We start from the raw sequence: 23,269 nt of genomic DNA on the forward strand, positions 1-23,269 counted from the left end.
GAGGAGGAAAGACAGACACCTGCAGATCTGCTTCACCGCCTGTGAAGCGACTCCCCTGCAGGTGGGGAGCCGGGGGCTCGAACCAGGATCCTCATGCCGGTCCTTGCGCTTAGCGCCACCTGCGCTTAACCCGCTGCGCTACCGCCCGGCTCTCTGTAGAATGTTTTGAGGTCAGGACTACTAGTGCCTTCATTTTGCTCTTTTCTCTCAGGATTTTCTTTAAGTATCTAGTATTTTCTCTCTCCAGATAAACTTTTGTATCTTTTTTCTAATCCTTTGATTAGAAAATCAAAACCTTGATAGGAATTGCATGAAATACATATATGGCTCTGAGTAGAATATTCATTTTGATTATGTTAATTATTCTAATGCATGAGCATGGGAATGTCTTTTTATTTCTTTGAATCTTTTTCTATTTCCTTGAGAAATATCTTATTATCTTAAGTACAAAGATCTTTCACTTCCTTTGTTAGATTTATCCTTAGATATTTTATTGTTTTTTGTTGTTATGGTATATGAAATCAATTTCTGGATTTCTTCTTCTGGTTTGGTGTTTGCAGAAAAGAATACCATTGACTTTTTATGTTGATTTTGTATCTTGTCAACTTACTATGTTGCTTGACAATTTTCAGAAATTTCCTACCATATTCTTTTGGGTTTTCTATACATTCTATTATATCATCTGCATATAGTGACAATTTGACTTCTTTTCCTACAATCTGTGTCCCTTTAATCTATTTCTCTTGCCTAGTTACTATAGCTAGGACTTCCAAGAATATATTAAATAGTAATGGAGATAAGTGGCAGCCTCATCTTGTAAACCTGATCATAGAGAGAAAGCTTTCAGTTTCTCTCTCCATTGAGTATAATGTTAGCTATTGGGTTGGTGTATATAGATACTAACAGTTTGAGGAATTTTCCACCTATGCCTATTTTTAGTGTTGTGATCATGAAGGGATGTTGGATCTTGTGAAAGTTTTTCTATACATCTATTGAAACAATAATGTAGCTTTATAGTTTTCTTTTGTTGATGTGGTGAATCGTATCTATTGACATACATATATCAAACAAGAGTTATATCCCTGGAATAAACTCCTCTTGAAAAAAGTTCCTCTTAGTCATGATGTATGACTTTTTTGATGTATTTCTGTAGAAAAGTTGCTAGGATTTTAGATCTTAGTATCTATGTTCATCAGGAATATTGGTCTGTAGTTTTATATTTTATGAGTGCAATGGAGCAGTGTACAGTTTTCTTTCCATCTCTCTTTCTCTCTGCAGACCTCTAACAAAAATAAAGAGGTGGTCAAAGGTTAGGCTAGAGAAAGACAAAAAGAAATGAATATTCTAAAACAGTCCTATTGTTTTTAAGTAAATAAATATTATTTTAGTTTAGTGGTTTGGGGCATAACTTAACAGAGATGATAGAGAGGGAGAGAGAGAAAGAGAGGACACCTGCAACATTGCTGCACTACTTGGTGAAGCTTCCCCCATCAAGTGGGTACGTGAGGCTTGAACCAGGGTCCTTATGCATGATAACATGCACACTCTAACAGGTATGCTATTATCTGGCCTCTGAAAATACTTGGACTTGAGAATTCAGAAAGCCAGTATGACAAAGATAGAAGACACTGCATTCATGGTGTCATGGAGGCTTCAGCTCTGCTCTCCCAGTGAGCATTCATTCACCTGCTATACTGTTGCCATGTGCTTATTTCCAGTAACAACCTCCTGAGGCTATGAACTTCTTGAGGACACTTAAGAGCTTACCCCCTTGAATCTTCCATATTAGCTCAGAGTTTTGGAGTGGGGGTAAAGGGGAGAGAGGGCAGCAGCTGAAAATGACCAACTGCGGGTAGGTAGAATGTGAAAAAGAGGTAAAGTCATAATTCAGTGCAATCCTTTCAACAGGAAACCATGTACACTGCTCAGCTCTCTTGCATTCGCAGGTGGATGTGCTCCACCTTTCTCAATGTGCAAAGAACACACATCCATATATATGGAATGTTAAGTCAATCCTTGCTAGGGATGTTAGACTTCAAACTACTTAGTAACCATTTAGTAAATAACAAGTCTCACAGCCAGGGCTTCCAGAAAGAGTTAAAGAAATAATCAGTTTAACTTTCCAGCCAGTAACATTAAGCCCTCTATATTCCATTTAATTCCATAGAAGTTTTTATGTACATATGTATGTATATATATATATATATATGTGTGTGTGTGTGCAGGTTCAATATACATAAACCTACACATATATACCAGACATATGTGTGTATGTATATACTTTTTTACAGCATAAAGTTCCCTGGATTGAGTAGTTTTAGACAACAGTATTTTATTATTTCAAGCACACCCAGTGTGAAAACATTCCAGAGGATCACTGCTTCTGCTATTGGAACATTTGTTTTTTATTCTGAATATTTCAGCACATCTATTTACCTGGCACGATATTTAGTGCCACAGTGCCAAGATGGCATATATAAAGATTCAATTGCAATTCCCATCTGATGTCCCTTCCCTCTCCTTTTTACCCCCTTTTTTATGTCCACACTCTGAATTCAGCACAAAGTTGGTGTGTTTAATTTAAAAAGAAGTAAAACGCTCTCGGAGATGCCTCAGACCTCTGCAAATCACCCGCTTTATAGAGGCAGTAAAATTGTGTATCGGATTAGAAGTGATGCTGATCTGAAATTTATGATAACTTTTAATGGCATTATAATTTTTTTCCCTGTGCGCTCCATAACTGCGTCGTTTCAATGCACAGTGCAGTGAGATGAAATTTGTAAGGGAGAACATTACCCAGGCAAGCCAAGAGGTGGGGAAGAAGCCAGTGGAATAATGCAGCAGTCCCACATGGGCAAATGACAACTATTCTCTCTGTGCACTGTATATAGACGCAAACTCCCAAACAACCTTTTAAAATCAAAAGCCATTCAGGGAACTGAATGGATTGACAAAATTAGACAATTTGGTAGAAAACTGGCAAACACTTAAGACTCCACATGTAGGTGAGTTCCTCATACCATTACATGACTTCCAGGGTTCCTCATGATCCTTGATGGAGAGAAGCTCAAGGGAGTGTCCTGACATCTTTATCTGGAATAGACAGCAACTCTCCAGGTTAGTTGAGTTCCTTGGTTTCCCTTAGGGCAACTCAATATCCCTCTGCTTCAAGAAAGCATGAAGGGACATTCTTGATGTCACAGACTAAAAAGACTTCTAGGATCATGAGAAACTGGCACATAAGAAAGTAGTGATGTCATACAAGTAAATGCAATAAAACTGAAATCCTATGTGTATTTCCTCCATAACTTGAGGTCAGACCCCGTAAACCTAACACCAGTTTGGATTAAAAAAATAGTAATCAATCAATATTTAACAACTGGGAGAAAGCCTAAATTTGACAGGTTAAAAAAGAAGGGTGTACAAAAGCTGGATAAGGGCCAGAGACTAGCTCGCTAAACGGCCAGGCCAACCCATCACCTGGGCCCTAGTCAGAAAATCATTGGATTCCCTCATAGATTCAATGGGCCTAGACCTCTAATAGACCCCTCTCTCCATATCACAGGTCACTTACATCAGGAATGCTTTATAACCTCTCTTGTGGGTTTCTTCAGGACTGTACCCTCGCTACAAACTACCAATGGGAATGACTGTACCACTCTCTGAAGAGAGGCTGGGTCATCCCACTCTGACCCTTTTGGGAGGCCTGATCCAACATTAGAATGAACAAAGAGAAGCTACTAGTCAGTTAGTCCAACCACTTTAGTTTACAGATAGTGAAGAGAAAATGAGAACCAAAGAGAGGAGGAAAGTCAGTTCCCAAGGCCACATAATTGACTGCAACATCTGAGTTACCATCCTACAGCCAGTTCCCTATCACGTATACAGCTTCCATTGAACCATGATGCTTTTACATCATGGATCACACACCTGGTCCTTCTGGGTACCCAAATTTGTCTCAGTGCCTCTCTCTTTCATGTTGAAAGTCTCAACGTCAAACATCTGGGTATCTAATTAAACATAGCCTTCAAATGCATCAGTGTCATTTTCCATCAGTTCTTCAGTGTGTTAGGGGAACAAATTCTTCTCTTCAGTACCATCCACAAACTATTCTCCACTGGCCTTGACATTTTTTTGTTTATTTGTTTTGTTTTTCTCTTTTCACATATGAATGAAGAAGAAGAAAATCTCCTTCTTTTGAGACTTTCTACTTTCTACTCAGAAATGCCAGTCCTTTAAAGTACACTGTTCCTCCCTTTTCCTCCACCAAATGTCCTCCCATGTCCCCTACTTTGACTAGTGTTTCTTTTCATTGTTCAATAATATATGTTCCTATGAACTTCAAACACTCTACATAGTGCTAACTTCTGCATCCCTGAGTATGAACTGTGACATTTCTAGGCATCTATTTTTGCACAGGTTTCCATCTGCTAAAATTTTTTGGTTTCTCTTCAACCATGAGTTCCTCAAAGGTAAAGTTTCCATCTTATTTACTTTTTACTGTTGGGGGACTGAATCAATATATTTGTATGAAGGCATAAAAATCGGTCAAAGTGTGAGGTGATGTGTGCTTTTAGATTTCTTGCAAGCTATGTCATTTGCTGGGTTTATGATCACGTAAGGTGTCTTATATGGCACCATCCTCACCTCTTCTCCCAGCCTACAGGACACCACTTTCCTAGGACAGTATCTGGGTTCCTGCTACCCCAAATGCTTGCCCAATGTCCTATGTGTCTCTAGAGGTTCTTAGTAGAGCAGTTATATTTGCCCTTCTTGTGAAGAGTCTCACACGTAACTCTACTGGGACAGGAATTTTCATTTCTTCATTGTCTCACATGTCACCATAATAGGTGTTGATTTCCCATAGTCTTTATAGACCCTTTCATGCTTATTTTCTTACTCAGTCTTATGCATCATCCCCCAAAAGAAGTAACCATTTACTCCTTTAATGTTCTACCACACAGAGATGTTTCCTAACAGTTAACTCATCTCAAGCTGCTCCTATCAGTGTAATTGGCAAGCAAAATGTACTAAGACTTCCTCCATGTAACTACATGACCTTCTTCAAGTTCTAAGAGCTGTGTATATCTCCATTTCTTCTCAATATTTTTTTACTTACTTACTTATTTAGAGACAGAGTGAAATTGGGAGAGAAGAGGCAAATAGAGAGGAAGAGAAAATGAGAGACATCTATAGCACTGCTTCATCACTCCTGAAGCTTCCCTCTGTAGGTGAGGACTGAGGGCTTGAACTCTGGTCCTTGAGCATTGTAGCAGATACACTCAACCAGGTGTAGCACCACCCTACCCCAATAGTTTCTTTTTTATTTTTCTATTTTATCTTGTTTTGTTTTGTTCAACTCAGACTTATGTTGACACAAGGGATTGAACTGGTACCTCAGAGCCTCAGACATGACAGTCTTTTGCATAAGCATTATGTTGCCTCACTCACCCCGCTCCATTCCTTGTCTATAAGCGCGTTGTGTGGCTGATGTATTAAAGAAAACAGTATGTGTGAAATAATCACCACAATACCTAGTACAAAGTGATCATGAGAGAAATGTTTGGTCTCGTTAGTGTTAGCAGTCTAAACAGGAACATAAAGGTTGAAGCCTAGACCTTCCACACACCACTTAAACCCACTACAATTTCTTTGTTGTCCCCTGTTGTTAAAATTCAGATACTCCAGCTGGCCGGGCTAGCTTCAAGGGCGGGTAACAGAGACGACCAGAGACATACAGCTGGGCAGAGAAGCTGTATTTCTTTATTCAGGAACAACGATTCATAAACTAACCCAAACAAATCACCAAACAGAACTCTGTTGCCTCTTTCCCCCGTGACGGCGCCAAGCACTCTCTAACTCTGCAACTCTCCAACTCTCGAACTCTGGAACCCGCTCGGGGTTCCTTGGGGCAGGAGCCTCCGAATTTTAACAACAAATGGTGCCCACGTGGACCTGACCTGCACATCTCTCAGGTAAGTGAAGACAATTTGGCTACCTATGTACTATGGCCTTCTCTTCTGCTTGTGAAGAGATCTCCAAAGGCCTCTGCTCTTTCTTCACGAGACTGTTTTGCTGTTTCTGGAACATTTATCTCTGGACCACTCTGTGGTTTCCATGCGCTCGGGCACACTCAAAACAGCCAGATGAGTCGGGAAGAGCCAGCAGGCAAGAGGCGAGGCGCGGAGCTGCCTTTTCCACCTGGTGGAACAGCCAGCCAGCCGGCTGCACCCAGACAACCCCGCACACCGTGCCCACAGCCCCGCAGCCCACAGGAGGCCAACGCCAACACATAGGAGCCTGATGCCACCACGCAGGAGCCCAATGCCAGCACGCAGGCCAGCCCACATGAGCAGGGCACTGGACGCGTGATCCCTCCACGCTGCTCAGCCACTGCGAACAGGGCAGCAGACATGACAGGGCCATGGGGCAGGGCCGTGGCGGCCTATCATGGCCGCCACCCCTGGGCACCTAGGCCCACGCCTTCTACAAGGCTGGCCCGCCTGCCCTCGTGCTATGAATTCTGGAACGATCCGGACCTCCCGGACCCCCGGGCTCCCTGCCGAAACTGAGCACACGAGATCTCCAGCTGCTGGTCCGGTCTGAAGGCAGACAAGCTGGAGTACGCAGAGATTTGTACAGAAATCACAACCTGCAATTCCTAGAAGTGAAGCTGCCCAAGAGACCACCGCTGGACAACACACCCCCCCAACAACTAAGACAGTACATATCTAAATTCGTGTTTGAAATGACATGTCTTCGTAACAAAGGTTTCTCTCCTTGTACATTAATGACCATGTTTATGTGTATGTTTAAAGTTTGGTAAACAGTAACTTTAAGGCTAAATTCTTACTAGTCAAAGTTAAATGAAAAAGGTTTTCAACGTAATTCTCATAAAGACAAAATTAACTTACATTTAAAGTCTGAGGTAAAAATTAGTTAACAATCAATATATTTTAACTAAGTTGGTCCAAACAAAAGGATAAATAGACTTGTTGATATGTAAAACTCTCCATTACCTTCTCTATTAGAAATGGTAGATTACACAATGGTTATGCTAATTATTCTCATGCCTGAGGTTTCCTTTCCTGTGCACACCTAGGGTGTGGCTCCATCTTGAATGGGCGTAACAAAAGGTTAAAAGACGTTGTTGATATGTAAAAGTCTTAAATTCCTTCTCTATTAGAAACGTTAGATTGTGCTATGGTTATGCTAAAAAGTTTTGTTTCATAGTAAGTAAATTGCATCCAGCTGCCTTTGGGACTCTAGGCCGTTCCCCACCCCCATGCAAATGCCTGTCGAGGCAAGTACGCCCCCCAGAGGCAAGAAATGTTTTTTTTAAGCTGATAAAGTTCTGCCCACAGAGGCAAAACATGGCCCCCTCAGGCCTTCCCTTGGCAGCACACTGGCTCTTGTTACTTGCTTACATGTTTCTCCATGTTTGTGCCAGTTTCTTTTTTAAAAATGCCTGTACGACATAGTTTTCTGTTCACCCCACACCCTTGATACTGCAGTCATTTAGTTAAAAAGAAAAGGGGAAATTGTTGTATGCTTTACATTGGGTTGTTCTAGCTCTCCCCCTGCCAAGAAAATTTGGATCAGTCCTGCTAATTTCTCTCCACAGTCACTGGTCATCGCCATCAGGAACAACATAATGGACCCCTTTGTGGACCCCTATAGCACCTTGCCCTCAATGTGGATCAACAATGGTAGGGACTGTTCCATTCTCCAAAAGGTTAGGCAACATACTCTACGACTTGAGGAAGATAGATCCTGTAATTAGTACAGCCTGGAATGTTCCTAGCCATGACCACAGAATGTGAGCTCAGACCTACAGGGATACAGAGGTTACATAGGTTCCTGTGCTGGCGATGGGCCACAGATCAGATCAATGGAGTTTACAGTTAACAATATTTATACACTTTTCCCAAATTTGGGAGCTATCTCTTCCCGGATCCAGCTTTCTAGTCCTTTTTCCAGCTATAGCACCATCTCCCCAGACAATACCTTGGTTCCACCTGAATGTTAGCTGTCAGACTCAGGCAAAAACTAGTAAAGTCATGGGACCCTTGAAATATACCTAAAGTAGACTTACTAGCTTTTTCCAAAATGCAAACCTCCCAAATCTTCATCTGCAATATTCCTTCCTGTAGGTTCATGATTAGTCAACAATTTGTTTTGCTTTATATTTTAACTCTTTTTCAATCAACATGTTCCAGATGATACCATGACACCAACCTGACATTCCTGGGCAGACGACCTCACCAATGTGTCCTGGAACCCTGTCTCCCCAGAACCCTGCCCCACTATGGAAGGAGAGAGACAGGTTGGGAATAATTATGAAAGCCAGACCTTCCACCTTCTGCACCCCATAATGAGCCTGGGTCCATACTCCCAGACCAATTAAGAATAGGAAAGCTTTCAAGGGAGGGGATGAGATAGGGAGTTCTGGTGATAGGAATTGTATGGAATTGTACCCCTCTTATCCTATGGTCTTGTCAATATCTCCATTTTACAAATTTAAAAAAATTAAATCCTTGATGCTTTCATTAAAAAATACATTTGGTCATGACTCCCTCCAAAGCTTTCTTGTGCTTCTCTATTTCAGGGTTTCCATCTTTTAACTTGCTGGGAGAGTCCTTGCTCAGTAGAAACTGTCTTGAATCCATGAAGTGAAACAAAACAGCATAAAAGGAGGAAAGGGAAAGGTCACTCACAAAAGAGTGGTCCATTGTGATTAGGGATTGCACCATGGTCAGCCTCTAGGGCCTCTTTGTAGGTCCTGGGCACAAGTGACATGCCAGTCCGTGCCTAAAACCACATTGCCTAAGCTTTATGGTCTCCCCAAGGGACCAAGTTTAATGATAACTTGGTACCTTGGGTTTACTCTGAATCACTCTTCTTAACCTAATTATGTGCCTGAGAGAGGAATCCAATGCATTTGATCAAGTCTTGCTAGTATTTTCCTTGTCTAACTCTATTAGTCTTATTGATACAAAGGGTCCCTAAAGCAATTAAAAACAAGTGCTTTCCTCTGGGGACCCTGGGGTGAATCTCTCTTCCCCACTCTTCTCAAAACTGGGCTATCCTTGGTGAACAGCTTAAGTAACACTGTACAGAGGATCCTTCACTGATGCTGGGTTCTCTGGTACCAAGATCTGACCTCACTCCCATAAGCAGTGTTCAAAAACTAAAGTATCTCATCTGAGAAAGCTGGAGGGAAAGGTACTTGTGAGACTGTTCATAATTCTTCTTGCCCTCTGTTAATTACATATAATATAAACATTACATTCAATCTTATTACTGTCTGTCCATCCATAACTCCAGTAACTCACAAAATGCCTTTGAAGTCGTGGCCCATTTCAATAGTGTCTGCTGGCCCATTAGAAGTGCCTGCACACTCAACAAACTGATACGCTGAGACCTCACCTCATTAAAATGTCGCCACGACACAGGGTCAAACTGATCTTGCCACCAGAGTCCCTTCCTCTCACCAGTCGCTGAGAAACCATTTTCTTTCTAATTAATTTCATCGAGATGAAACATGCACAAATGTCACTGCAACAAATTAAGACTTATTGATTATTGGCTGTTTAAAAATAGTTAATGGTTCTGTCCAACGATGGAATATTTTAGGGACATCACGAAGACATTTTAGCTTAGGTTGATCTTGGCTCTTTTTTTTTTTCTGAACAATGAAAATTATGGTGTAAGCAGCTTCCACAGCCTCATCACTTATGTTTCACCTGAAACCCTATTTTTTTATATAGTCAAAAATATATAAATAGCGATAAAAAGAGTATCTGAGGACTTGATGGGAGTGCAAGTGCTTGCTCTGGCATTTATACTACCTGGATGATGCTCTGGCTATTGTCCGTCCTTGTCTCCCCATTTCTCTCTCCTTTTAAACATCCATGAAATATTATGCTTGTTCATCATGACTGTTGACAGTAAAAAAGGAAAGAAAAAAATAAATGAAATGGAACTCAAGACCTTATCAGAAATGCCTGTTTGTTTGAAGTCAAGGTTAAAGCTGGGGGTGGGGGGAGGTGGGTGGTGGCACACCTGGTTAAGCACACACATTACAACGCGCAGAAACTTGAGTTAAAGCCCCTGGTCCCCACTTACAGGGGGAAAGCTTCACAAGCAGTGAAGCAGATCTGCAGTTCTCTCTCTCTCTCTCTCTCTCTCTACTTCCCTCTCTAAATTTCTCTCTGTCCTATCAAATAGGAGGAAAATGCCATTAACCCCATATACATTCATAAGATGTAACCTAGTTCAAACCATGTATGTGTGTTAGAAATTGTAACTCACAAAACTTTCTATACTGTATATGTGGTAGAATTCAAATATATCATCTCACTTGTCTTCTCTATGTAAAGTAGCATGAGATCTTATTTATGGGTAGAAAATCAGGGACAAAGAAAAAAATGCTTAGGTGGGGGTAGATAGCATAATGGTTATGCAAAAAGACTCTCATGCCTTAGGCTCCCAAAGTTGAATTCTCCACATCACCGTAAGCCAGAGCTGAGCAGTGCTCTGGTAAAAATTTAAAAAATTAAATTTAAATAGGAAAAGAAAATCAAAAATAATAATCACAGCAAAACTAAAATAAAGCTTTCATTTCTAAGGTACTTCAACCAGACCTCCTCTGAACCATAAAGAGATTTTATTCTACCAACTAAGTATTTCTAAGGTCTGTATGTAAGGTTTCATAATCTACTTAAACACACTGCTTCAGGGAAGAAATGTATAACAACTTTTGCATTTTCTTTTATTGCACACAGATGTTTCAATCTGTAGCAAAATATCTCAATACAACTATACTCTATATTTTCGCTAAGAATTCAGGTATTTACTCTTTACCTACCAGGGAAGATCTATGAAAGCTTTGCAGAGACCATCTCGTTCAAACCATCATTTGGTCAAAAATAATTAATACTATGACCCAGGAGGTGGCATAGTGGATAAAACATTGGACTCTCAAGCATAAGGTCTTGAGTTCGATACCTGACATCATACATGCCGAATGTGCTCTGGTTCTCTCTTCCTCTCTCTCATTGATTAATAAATAAATCTCTTTTAAAAAGAAAATCATTGATGCCTAGAGAAGCTGTTACCTGTACAAGATCAAATAACTTGATGTAGTCCATGTTTGTGTATTTTTGTTAGAGTATATATTTGTGAAAGAATTTTCATCTTGCTATCCAATAGTTATCTGCTATCATTTTGTCTAGTTATAGTCTTTTTTGACTTATCATGGAATTACCTCCCAACGAACTCATCATAAGTTGAAAAGTCTTAAGTCAAAAATGCATTTAATACAGTTAATCTACCAAACAAGAGATTGTACCGATTGACCTTCAAGTCCCAGGCAGCTCTAGAATACTTTGATTGTGTGATTTATCTTTATCTGTGTATTTATGTTCTGTTGACTGCTCCATAAGCCCTAGGATTGCTTTAATGAATAAATGATAAGTCTTTAATAATGATGATGGTGTCATCAGGAGCAGAAACTAGAGCTACTTTATGGCCATCTCTTAATCTCTACCATAAAATAGAACACAAAGCCCAAGTTTTTTCATTCTAATTTGCCATAAGCCTCAGCTTTCACCTCCAGCAAAGCAGGCTTCAATGATTGTTCTGGGTCAGAACAGCTAAAGCTCTTGTCCACATCTTTATCTTCTTGAAGAGATAGCCAGAAAGAGAAGATGAATACCAGATGATCATACTCATAGGTGGAAGTTAAGAAGCAAAACAGTAATGGAAGACATAGTGACACTGGACTGCATGTGGTGTGTTGCACCAAAGCAAAGCACTCTGGGGGAGGTGGGAAAGGAATGGGATATAGGGGATCCAGTTTCCTGGGCCATGAGGATGGAAAAGGACCTAAGTTAGAGGAGAGAGTGTCTTGCAGACACCTATCATGAGGAGACAAAAAGTTGTACCTATGTAACAACAATTGTAATGTAAACCATTAATCCCCAATAAAATAGAAAAAAGACAATCTGCATCATGCAATTTGTCCTTTCAGCAAACATACAGTAAGTGTAGAAACAGGATTATTATTAAACCAATAAAAAAATAAATGGAATTATTAGCAAAAGGAATGCAAATAGTGTAAAATATATTGAATAAATACTCTTTAAAACTTTCTGCACTTATTGAACTCTTGGATTTGTATAGTACAGCCTCTAAATGAAAACGAGAGTGTAGATGAGGATTTTACTGTTTTGACCCAATAAGGCTCAATAGCAGCACAAACAGACATGATCCTTCAGACTAGTGATGGAAGGATGTGTTTTTCTGGTGTTTCTCTAAATTTTTCATAGTAGATGGCAGTCAGACATGTGAGCAAAGAAGGAAGCTTTACTAATTTTAAGTCACAACCATTGTGCTCTTTCACGTGAGAAGTATCTGAGTTGAGGGCCAGGGAGATGATGTCATAGGGAGATTATACCACAGGTAGCACAACAAAATTTCATGGCTGAAGCATAAGTAGAATGTCCCAGGTTCAATTCCCAGCCACCATAAGTAAGAACTGAGCAGAAGTCGTTTTGGGGGGGAGGGGGATTTCAATTTGGAAATGTCATGCCTTTATTAAATTAAAAGTGTGATTTTTATATTCTTCTGGTATTAATGAACAGAGCTGATCACAAATAGACTAAAGCAAAAAGGAAATTTATTGAGCTAATAACTGAAAACCCTGAGTTCAAACACTTTCTTGTTCTTTGATTCAAATGATCACTAGGATGCTTTTCCTTTTCACTCTCTTCTGACTGTAATTGTACTCCATCTTCTGAATGGCAACTTCTACAGTGTCAAATACTTACTATAGCTTCATAAACGCATAAGTCATTTAACTCTAAAGCATGACATCTCAAGGACAGTCCTTGGCATCATGTGTTCCAAAGTGATGCTCTTTTGCTCTCTTTCTCATCATCATTAATTAAAAAAAAAAATACTCTGAATATGGGATGATCTCACTCACAGGCAGAAGTTGAAAAACAAGATCGGAAGAGAAAACACTAAGCAGAACCTGGACTGGAGCTGGTGTATTGCACCAAAGTAAAAGACTCTGGGGTGGGTGGAGGGGGAGAGTATAGGTCCTGGAAATGGATGACAAAGGACCTAGTGGGGGTTGTATTGTTATATGGAAAGCTGAGAAATGTCATGCATGTACAAACTACTGTATTTACTGGTGACTGTAAAATATTAATCCCCCAATAAAGGGAAAAAAATGTTTTAAAAAACTTTTTTTTTTCAAATCCTTCTGAATCTTGGCAATCACTACACTTCATTCCAGAAAACTAGAGATTCCCATGACATCTTTCATTTATTTATTTGCCTCCAGGTTTATCGCTGGGGCTCAGTGCTGGCACTACAAATCCACTGCTCCTGGTAGCCATTATTTTTCCTTTTTTTTTTTTCTCAATAATTCAATAAGACTGAAAGAAATTGAGAGGAGAGGGAGAGGTGAAGAGGAAGGAGAAAGACAGACACCTGAAGACCTGCTTCACCACTTGTTAAGCATCCCAACCCTGAAGGTGAGGAGCAAAAATGGAGGAGATCAAACCCAGAACTTTGTGCAGGTCCTTGCACATAGTATTATGTGTGTGTAACCCGGTGTGCCACCACTCGGCCCCTCCAGTAATGTCTTTATCCATAGAACTACCTACTATTTGTCAAGTGAACAAGGTTGTCCTTGCACTGTGTTATAATGTTAATAATGGCAATCAACAGCACCATACTAGAGCCTTAACATTTACTACCTCACACGAACCTCATGACACCCTATGAGGAAAAAGTTATTATCATCCCATTTTACAAATATGATACATATGGCTCAGAAAGATACAATGACCACGCTTTGCCCAAGGTAAAACAGTACAGGGCCAAGTAAGAATCCAAGATAGTCTTCCCACTATTGATGCTTGGTCAATATGGACCATTCTGGTAAGCCCAGTTGACATGTTACCACCTTCCTATACCTCTCCAACTGGAATCAGTTCACTCTTCTACACCACTTGATAACCTCTCTTATAGCCCAGTTTTTGTTCTAACTTGGCTAATCATTCCCATATTTGCCTCACACACTCAATTCTGATACATTCATCATCTCTGAGGATCAACAGAAAGCAGAATTCACATGCCAGCATGTTACAGGATGAAATAGCAAAATGAACCAGAAGCAGGTAGTAGGCAATTTCCTAAGCAGCTTGCTGCCCCAGTCACAGGGCACCCACTCCCTCTGCCACTGAGATGGAGGTGAGGTCTAGGCTCAGACCAAGCTTCCCAGATAAACTTCTCCCCCTCCCACCCACACAAACACACCTTGTCACATCAGTCTTCCCAGATGGGCTTTTTTTTTCATGTCATTCGCTAGCCCAAACTCTTAAAGTAAAATTTTATATACAAAAAAAAAAAAAAAAAAAGACTGGCTACAGTTTATTGATTTGATTTTTTTTATTGGATAGAGACAGCCAGAAATCGAGAGGGAAGTGGGTGATAGAGAAGGAGAGAGACAGAGAGACACCTGCAGCACTACTTTGCAAAGCTATCCCTATGCAGGTGAGGGCCAGGAACTCAAATATGGGTCCTTGCTCAGGTAACATGTATTCTCAACCAGGTGCCCCACCACCCAGCCCCCTTGATTTTTTTTTAATGTTGCATTGAAGTATCACTTATTTTGGTTGCTGATGGTTTTGCCACCCCTTCAAATTTTGTACTTGAGGCAGAGACCCCTGTCCCTGGCCAAGTCCTAACTATTTCAGGAGCTCCTTGTAGCCTACAGAACAAAGCCTATGAGACACTTAGCATGATATCCAGGCTTCTACAAATTAAGTGCCACCAACCATCTTGACTTGATCTGCAGTCTTCACAACTTGTCTTATTCTTGCTTCCTCCCCTTCTCTCCCCTTTCTTTCTCTTTTCCTGTCTCTGTACAATGATCTCCCAACACAACTAGTTTAAACCATTCCTTCCTTCAAAGATAATCACCCAAACCTTTGTTCTTTCCCTTTCCTTGGGCCAGATTGCACACTGGTTCAAGTGTCCTAGAGCCAACCTGAACACAATAACCACATATTAAACACCATAATATCAGAGTGTCTTTAAAAATCACCCTGTTTCTTCCACCTCTCTGCCACTCCTCACCCCCCCCCCCCGCACTGACTCCAGAGCAACCAAATCAATGCTTTATAAATCAACCCTAGCTCCAGCAAGTAGAGAAAAGATATTATGGAGTAGTGCTCTTGTCTCTCTTCTCTCACTTTTCTTTCTCCCTCTACCCTCCTCTTTCACACAATAAATAAATCTTTTAAATTACTCAGTCATGGCTGAGTGAGTCTAGGAAGTCCTCCTCCTGCAAATTACATAGAAGTTCTAGAGAAAACAGAATGTGCAAGAAAGAAAACAGAGATGACCTGAAAAAAGTCAAACAAATATTTGAGGGGAAAGTCAATCATCCACTCATAAATGGCTATAAGTATTCAATTGAAACTGTGAGAGCAGAACTGCAGATGATATTTTTTGCACAGGAATATTGATGGCCATGTTTCATGCATTTACTTACCCAATCAGTAAATATTCACTTATTGTTTATATGAACTAAGCACCAGAAATATAGTTGTAATTGAAGCATACATAGTTTCTGACTTCTTGGGGCATTCACCAAAAATCTTTGCACTATATGTGAAAAATTTTACACTATTTTCTAGCTCTTTTAATCCATATGTAAGTGTTGAGATCATAACACATATCTAATCTAGATACATGTATCTCTCTGGTGAATAAAACAGATAAAAAGCCCTTCCCTTGGGGAAGCTCCTGGTCTAACTGCATACCATAGACAATAAGCATGATAAATAAGTGCTTTAAACTCAATGAGACAAAATAAATGTAGGTCAGCAAAAATAGATCACCTGGATAGTGTACCTGCTTTGCCATGTGTGCAAATCATGTTAGAGACCAAACCACGTTGCACTGAAAGAAGCTTTGGTGCTGTGGAAACTCTATCCAGCTCTGTCTATCTATCTGTCTGTATGTCTGTCTATCTATCTATCTCTCTATCAGAGTTGACCTGGAGCAGTAAAGATAGAGAGATGGGAAGGAAGGAAGAAAGGAAGGGAGGGAGGGAGGGAGGGAGGGAGGGAGGGAGGGAGGGAGGGAGGAAGGGAGGGAAAGAGAAATGTTATGGAAGAAAGTAAAAATCAAAGAGGATAGCAATGTGAAAACAGTTTTTGAAGAAACCTAAGGAGGCCAATGTGACTGAAGTAGAGACATGCAAGAGATAAGAGTGAGACTGTTAACCATTTGGACTGTTGAAAGAACTCTGGCCTCAACTCCCAAGTGAGAAAGGAAGAGTTACTAAGGGTTTGGAGCAGAAGGATGGCCTAATGTGACTTTAATATAAAAACATCCCTCTTCCTACTGTCCTTAGAATAGACTGGACAGATGGTAGGAACAAGAGCAGAAGCTAGGAATAAGTGAAGAAAAACTACCAGAAGATCCGAATTAGAGAACTGACTAGAACCAGCAGGCAAGGAGTACAGTATAAAGGATTTATTTTCTCCCAGATTGAGGATAGGAGTAACTTACCTCCCCACATGTATGATAAGGAACAGATGATATTAAGCACACACACACACACACACACACACACACACACGAGTTTATAATAGTAATTAGCATGTGGGAATTGCTTAGCAACAATGTAAGTAATCAAGATTATTATCCATAGACTGTTTGTCTAGGGATGGCCCTCTGTAGCCCTAGGCATGAAAATAGGACTCTCATATGTTAATAAAAATCCTAAAAATGGGATTTGAATTTGTCCTCCAAGTGTGTGTGGGGGGAGGTAGTTCTCTCCTCATTTTCTCCACACTGTCTTTTCTTCAAGGTCAAAGACAACCTGAACCTCCAACTTGATCTCAGTCTAACTTTCTCCTTTTTTGAAAGATCAGAGACTGGGAGGTAGGATACCTAGTAGGTGTACATAGTATTATGTGAAAGAGCCCAGTTTCAAGACCCAGGTGCCCACCTGCAGCTGGGAAGCTTCACAAGCTGTCTCTTCATTTTATTTATTTATTTATTTATTTATTTATTTATTTATTTATTTATTTAGGATAGAGACAGAGAAATAGAGAGGGAAGGGGGAAGGTAGAAAAGGGAAGAGAAAGAGACTTACAGAATTGTTTCCTCCTGTGGTCCTGTGGGTGGGAATTTCAGAGGCCTTAATCAGAGTCATAGCACATGGTAATATATGTGCTCTAACAGATGTGCCACTGTCCAGCCCCCTCTCTCATCTCTAGCACCCCTTCTTTCTTAGTTTATCTTTGTCTATATCCAGAAGGAAGAAGAGGGAGAGGAGGAGAAGAAGAAGAAGAAGAAGAAGAAGAAGAAGAAGAAGAAGAAGAAGGAGAAGGAGAAGGAGAAGGAGAAGGAGAAGGAGAAGGAGAAGGAGAAGGAGAAGGAGAAGGAGAAGGAGAAGGAGAAGGAGAAGGAGAAGGAGAGGGAGAGGGAGAGGGAGAGGGAGAGGGAGAGGGAGAGGGAGAGGGAGAGGGAGAGGGAGAGGGAGAGGAAGAGGAAGAAGAAGGGGGAGGAGGATGAGGATGAGGATGAGGATGAGGGGGAGAGGAGAGGAGAAGGAGGATGAAGGGAGAGGATGAGGAGAAGGAGGAAGAGGAAAAAGGGGAAGGAAAGAAAGAAAGAGGGAGAGGGAGGGAGGAAGAAAGGAAGGAAGGAAAGTCCAATTTATTAATGAAAGAGAATGAAGCAGAACATGACTCTGGCACATGTGATGTCAGGGATTGAACTCAGGACCTCATGCTTAAGAATCCAATCTTGGGAGTCAGGCGGTAGCAGTGGGTTGAGCCCAGGTGGTGCAAGTGCAAGAACCAGTTTTAGGATCCCAATTCGAGCCCCTAGCTCCCCACCTGCAGGAGACTTGCTTCATAGACGGTGAAGTAGGTCTGCAGGTGTCTATCTTTCTCTCCCCCCTCTCCATTGCTCTCTGGCTTATCCAACTATGATGACATCAATAACAATAATAACTACAACAACAATGAAAAACAATAAGGCAACAAAAGGGAAAATAAATAAATATTTTAAAAAAGAATCCAATCTTAATCCCCAGCCCTCACTTTCTAACTCACTCTGCCATCCCACGTGTCACAAAACAGAGGTGGTGGAGTGTGTGAGCACAGTCTCCTCTCACATATGGGAGCAAATTGCCCTGTGCTCAGGTGACAAATGCCTTCAATCTAACTCAGAGCTGTGTTCAGATTGGAGGAGAACCTGGCTTGCTGGAAACCCCTTGGGTTACTGCTAAGAGACCATCTAAGAAAGTCCAAGAGCAAGAAAGACTGGAAAGAAAAGAGACATAGCATCCTCATCACTCACACAAGAAGCATGTTCTCAAGTGAATGGCTGGAGTAGGTTTTAGAGCAATTTTGCCAAAAGGGAAAGTAGATGATGGTCTCTCCCTTTTTAATTCCCTGCAAAAAAAAAAAAAAAAAATTCTCCAGAACTTAAAACTATTTTAATCAGCTGCAAAACATACGTGGGCCTTACGGCTTGGAGACAGCTTGCACAGGCCCCGATAAATGCCTATCGCTCATTTGCATACGCTAACAGCTACACTTTAATCAGCCTCCTAATCCCTGATGGTATTAATGAATTTTTTTATGCCTTTTTCCTTTTTTTTTTTTTTTTAGTATCATGTTTGCTAATTCAAAAATGATCAGCGGTTTCTGTGTGCCTTTTTTTATGCAGGAAATAATGGGTGAGCGGGGTACTCCTGTTATCCCGCTCTCACAAATAATTAAGACTACAAAGGGTACAAATCAGTCTGAATGCAATGCACAAAGGCATGGGCTCAGCAAAGGCCTCACTCTGTTTCTGTGTCTCCCTCCCCCAACCCCCTAGTCTCTCCCTGTTTTATTTGGCCCTTTGCTTTGACAAGAGGTGGCTTCCAAAGGCACCTGGTCAGGCTTAGGGGTGACGCAGCCAATATAAGAATTCCCTGCCTCCCTCCAGGCTTAGCACTACCATCAGGCCTTCCAGAACAATGTGAGTTTCCACTCCAGAGGGTCCAGTTTCCTCTCCAGCATGGCTTTCAAAGCATAGGCTGCAATGGAAGAGAGAGAAGAGAGTTCTCTGCTGGGTGCCTTGCCCCATCTTTCACACCCTTGGCAGCTGGTCAGGCTCCCAGAGAGAACCTTCTGGACTGGGTTGGGTGTTGCCAGGAGCCAGGAAGTGATGAAGGGCTCCTTCACCTCCTGCCACAGAACTGGCTCCAGTTTGGCTGAAGGCAGGGTCATGTCAGCCAGGAGCTGAGGACAGGATCCCAGTTCATGGAGCTACAGCTCCTCTTGAACTGGAGCCAAGATTCCACAGGCTAGAACTACTGAAAGAAACAACGAGCATCAGTCTGTGGTCTTGGGATGGAGAGAAGTAAGCCAACATGGACAAGGGGAAGTCACAGATAACCCAAACCAGTTGAGCCAGTCAGGCTACCAGCAGTGAACAGATTTGCATTTCATCTTCCCAGGCTACGGTGGTGGACATGTGGGGGTCTGGCACCATCAGCCAGAGAAAGCAGGGGAGTAGGAAGAGGTCCAGCACCAGTGCACCTGCAGGCCGGACAGTGAGCTTTCACATAAGCACTCCTAGGCTGGAAAATACAGATGCAATCCAGTGCAAGAACCATTTTTTTTTTGTTTGTTTTTGTTCACAATGCAAAATCAGTGTTTATTCTTTTAACATTTTTATGATTTAAGTTGTTAATTTTTTTTACAAAATTATAAGATTTCAGAAGTTTCATTTCACAACCGTACCCGATGTGTGTGTGAGTCACCACGACTTCACCCCATAACTATCACAGCTCTCACAAAGCCCAAGAATCCATTTGGTTACCCTTTTTTATTTCTAGTTCATTTAACAACACACACATGCTAGCACACACACACACACACACACACACACACAATAAAAAAGGAAATAGCTAAAGGAAAATTGTGTCTAAAACACAAGGTCTTCAAAAAGAGAGAAAGAAAGAAGAAAAGAAAGAAAGAAGGAAAGGAAGGAAGGAAGAAAAAAGGAAGAAAGAAAGAAAATCATAAGAATCACTGAGGTGGCCAGACTGGTTGAGCACACAGTTAACATATGCACAGAACTATTTTCAAGTCCCCTGTCCCCACTTGCATGGCAGAAGCTTGTGAGTGGTGAAGCGGGACTGCATGTATCTCTCTCCCTCTCTCCCTCTCTATCTCCCCTCCCTGTCTTTGTTTCTCTCTATATCCAATAAATAATTAAAATATTTAATATAATTATTAGGTAACAAAGAAAGACTTGAGTGTTGTGTGGAAGTATACCCCTATAATCATATTAATCTTTCAAACTGTTATAAAATCACTAATTAAAAAGTAGAAAAAAAAGAAAAGAGAGACAGAGAGAGAGAGGAGGAAGAACAAAGAGAGAAAGAAAGGAGCAAAAAGAGAAAGAAGGAATATGCTTGTTCTACTAGGGAGGTGGCACAGCAATGGAGTGCATACCTTGCATAAAATGAGGCCCCAGGTTCAATCCCCAACACTGCATAAGCTAGAGTGGTATTCTGCGCTCTCTCTCTCTCTCTCTCTCTCTCTCTCTCTCTCATACATGAATAAAGCAATAAACATCAAAATACACTTTAAAAATGAGAGCCATGCCATTCACAATCTAGGTATGAGCACCCATATATGAGTATTTATATATTTATAGCATATATTTCTTAAATTTCCATATTCAGGGGTTATACTGGGAGATGTGATGGGACAAGGGAATTTGCAAAGCCTCTGTGCTGCACCAAGACTAATATGCCTGACCATAATGACTATCCAATCAATGGCCTCCCCTCCTGGGGCAGCAGCCACCTCATCCCGCACCAACCTCAGTAACCTGCGGTCATCAGGAGATGACTTGGACAACTGGAAAACTGAAAACTACAGAACCCTTCATTTTGACTTTCTGTCTGTCTTCTCTAGCAAAGTTCTCATTTTCTAAAAGTTTTCCCCCAAATCCTTCATATGTACTCACAAAGTGAGGAGCCAGCCTTGAGGAGGGATCTGTGGTTTTGATGGCACTGTGTGTACCCACAGGTCATATTCCTCCTAAGAGTCTACACAAGAAATACATTTGCTATTTATGCTTCTTCATACCTAAAAACTAAAGGTCTTAGAAGAAGGGTTTTGCTTTTGTGCATTTTTGTTTTAACCAAGACACTACACTGTTCAGCTCTAGTTTATGGTGATGGAGGGAATTGAACCTGGGACTTCAGAACCTCAGGCATGAGAGCCTCTTTGCATAACCATTATGTAGTAGGGACATAGCATAGTAGTTATGCAAAAGATTTTTATGCTTGAAACTCTGAAGTCCTGGGTTCAATCCCCAGTACTACCATAAGACAAAGCTGAGCATAGCCATTATGTTACGTACTCCCAACCTCTACATCAAATCTTAAATGACAACTGATCTTGGGTTGTGTAAAGCCTCACTAAGAGAGTTGCAGTGTCATGGTGAGTTTTTTGTTTGGTTTTTTGCTTGTTTTGCTTTGTTTCATTTTCATGGCCAAGGAGATCTGTTCCTTCCCTCATATTTTTTCTTTCTTATCATCAGGGCTTTGCCACTCCAGGTCAATATTTGTTCATATTAAAAGCGCAAGACAGACACAAAATGACAGAGAGGTGCCATAGCATGAATCTTCCCCCAGAACCGTGGGGGTCAGAGGCTGGAACTTGGATCATACATAGCAAAGCAGGCACCTTTCCATGTCAGTTTTCTCACAGACACCCTTTCCTGGGATGTTGAGAAGTCCTTTCTAGAGTTTATTTCTGGAAAGAACATCTCATGGATCACAGAGGAAAGTCACCCAAGACATTTTTAATGTCACCAAAGTGCAATGAACTGAGATGGGGATGGGGGATGGGTAGGCCCAATAGGATGGATTTGAATTGTCCTGTGAAAACATAGAACATTCCTGATATTAGTAACACAAAGCAAAACCACTCCACAGGGCAGAGGAGTATTTTGATGCTAGCAAAACTAGCTTATAGATTTCTAGATATGTTCAGAAGGGTTTCCTGGATTGTTAACTTTTAACTGCCAATTCAAATTTAAATAAGAGGAAATTGGTTGGTAGTTCTTGCGAACACATTCGGGTAGCTGAGGGGCTGCATTCAGTCCAGAGGTGGCTGGTCCCTAACACTACAGTGTGCTGTTCTTGATAATGACACAAGGTCATGTGGGCTTAGGTTTAATTTGAAACTGAGGTCTGGGCTGTGAAATATAGCTTCAGAACCAGCCATTTCCTCCCAAACCTGGCAACTCTCTCATCTTTCTTCAAAAGGTGGCTGTTTTTTAACATCTTCTTTCAAGGAGGAAGCCATCAGTTTCTTCTCCTTGTAAATGGCGTTTACCAGCAATATATTCTTACTATTTCTTTCCTAACAAGACAAAGACATGTCCCTGTGAGTACTACCAAGACACTGCTCAGCTTTAGTTTATAGTAATGGAAGGAATTGAACCTGGGACTTCAGAACCTCAGGCATGAGAGTCTCTTTGCATAACCATTATGTAGTAGGGAGATAGCATAATAGTTATGCAGTACTACCTCCAGGAGAAACATCTTCTAAATTCATTCATTCAATGGTAAATTAATATAAATATTAGGGTAAGAGTAGGGGCAATAGCAGTGTTTATGCAAAAAGACTTTTATGCCTGAGATCTCAAGATCCCAGGTTCAATCTCCCATAGCACTATATGCCAAAACTGAGCAGTACTCTGGTTAAAATAATGATGATGATAGTGATAGTGGTAGTAGTGTTAATAATAATAATAATAATAATAAGGTTTATTATATACAAGACTCTGTAGTACATGATGATGATAGTGATAGTGGTAGTAGTGTTAATAATAATAATAATAAGGTTTATTATATACAAGACTCTGTAGTACAGAAATTGAAGATAATTCTTTGCTTTCTTTCCACCTTTGCATAGCAATCTTGTCTATCCAGTAACCTCCTTGCTGAAATTTAATGTGTACACCAGCCTCCATTTTCCTATTGGCTCAGAGATTTATACCCAACATCCTGAATGCTGCTCCTCCTTTTGCTTCTTTCATTAATCCAAGCCCCAGAAGTTATTCTTTCTTTCCCATTAGTTCTGCTCTGTAACCAGAGACTTTCAGGATGATTCATTCAGTCATCAAGCGTTTCTGTTCCTCCATCCTT

The sequence above is a fragment of the Erinaceus europaeus genome, chromosome 1 (genome assembly GCF_950295315.1).
Source record: "Erinaceus europaeus chromosome 1, mEriEur2.1, whole genome shotgun sequence".
NCBI classification, from domain to species: domain Eukaryota; kingdom Metazoa; phylum Chordata; class Mammalia; order Eulipotyphla; family Erinaceidae; genus Erinaceus; species Erinaceus europaeus.